We start from the raw sequence: 1829 nt of genomic DNA, 5'->3' as shown, positions 1-1829 counted from the left end.
AAAGGCGACCGATTATTATTTTACTCACATGGAAACGAACGACCGGTGCGAAAATGGGTGGATAACGAAATTAAAAATCGTTAACTACGTACTGTTGCGTGTGTAGTATGAAGCCCACGAGTGGGCTTGGTCTAAGGGAAGCAATACTCTAGAGTTTGAAGGTTCCTCAGAACCGTAAAATAAACGACCAAATTAAAAAAAAAACAACAAAAAATGACGGTTAAAAGTTTAAAAAAACAACCACTGGACGAAAAAGCAACAATTTCATTCGGTTCCCTTAAGAATAATCCAATTAGGATCGAAATGTTGGAAGAAAAAAAAAACATTTAGTTGTTTTTGACGCCCAAAAAGACTGAAAAGCAAAAACCAACCAGAAACTAATTAAAACAGTCGTCGTCAATATAGTGGAATCCATAGAGCAATTTATAAAAAAAATAAACATTGAAGATATATCTCATAAAGTATTTGCGGAGGGGCAATTTAGAAAGGAATCCATGAAATTTCTTAAGGAATCTTTAGAAAAATTTCTGAAGGAGACCGTGGAATATTCTCTATTTCCTGAAAATTTCTCGTACAAGTTTCTGAAATAATCTATAGAGGATCTTATGAGGAAACCCATATACGAGCGGAATTCTTGGAGAAATCTCAAGAGGACTGTCTTGAGAGAAAATTCTGAAAGAAATTAGAAAGGATTTTCTCACGCAATCCATGGGAGATGTTTTGGAAGAACTTTTAAAAGCAATCCTTATAAGACTTTCTGAAAAAAAAATCATGAAGGAATTTCTAAACACATCTATGGTTCAATTTTGGCAGGACTCCAATGAAGGCCTTATAATGGAGTTGTAATATTATTTTCAGGAATAATCTCCAAAAAAATTTGAAGACATTTCTAAAGAAAACTATGTTTTTTTTTGAAGAAACCCTGGAAGTGTTCTTGAAGGAACTCTCAGAAAAATTTGAGGGCATTCCTGGCATTTTTTTAAATGCCCTGGAAGATTTCTGTGGAAATCGCCGGAGGAGTTTCTCAAGAACTATGGAGGAATTTCTGAAGCTATACATGGAAGTTTTTTTTTTAAATAAATCCTTCGAGAACTTCTGAAGGAGTCAGAAAGGAAATCAAAAGAAATTAATACAGAAACTTTCAAAAAAAAAAATTGAGAAATTTCAGGGGAATAGCTAGCGAAAAATCAAAAGTATATCATGAAACTGAAAAAAATACCAAAAAAAAAATCCCCAAAGGATTTGAAAGAAGAACTGATTGAGCTCTAGAGAAGAGTTTCAAAACGTATAAAACTTATTTCTTTCCATGTTACATCAATTTGTATCGAGCTGGTACGCCGTTAGCAACAGGATAACACGAGCCTAGACCAACGGTAACGTCCCCACCTATCAAGTTGGACTTGTGACTTAAAACTCGGCACGTGGAACGGCCAATCTCTCAACTTCACCGGGAGCACCCCCATACTCGCCGATCTACTGGAAGACCGCGGCTTCGACATCGTAGCACTGTGAGAATGGTTTGACGAGGAGTAAAAAGCGATTTTGAAAAAGAAAAATGCAGTGTGTGCATCAATGCTGCAGCATTGAACCCGACAGAACGAAGAACGTTGGAAATAGAAGCGTAAACTTGCCTCTTTCGAGAGAGAAAAAGCCGGTTTTATCAGAAAGTGATGCGAAAAAGATTCACTCTTCACCAAATAGGGTCTTATACCATTTGAATTTTGAATTTTTGTGTAGGGTTGGATACAGTACGTATCTCACAGCGTGCCAAAAATTTAGTTGTTAGGTATAAAATTGACTTAAATACACCCAACGGCCAAAATAGGTAC

Source organism: Aedes albopictus, chromosome 3, assembly GCF_035046485.1.
Source record: "Aedes albopictus strain Foshan chromosome 3, AalbF5, whole genome shotgun sequence".
NCBI lineage: Eukaryota > Metazoa > Arthropoda > Insecta > Diptera > Culicidae > Aedes > Aedes albopictus.
Note: the sequence above shows the minus strand (reverse complement) of the source record.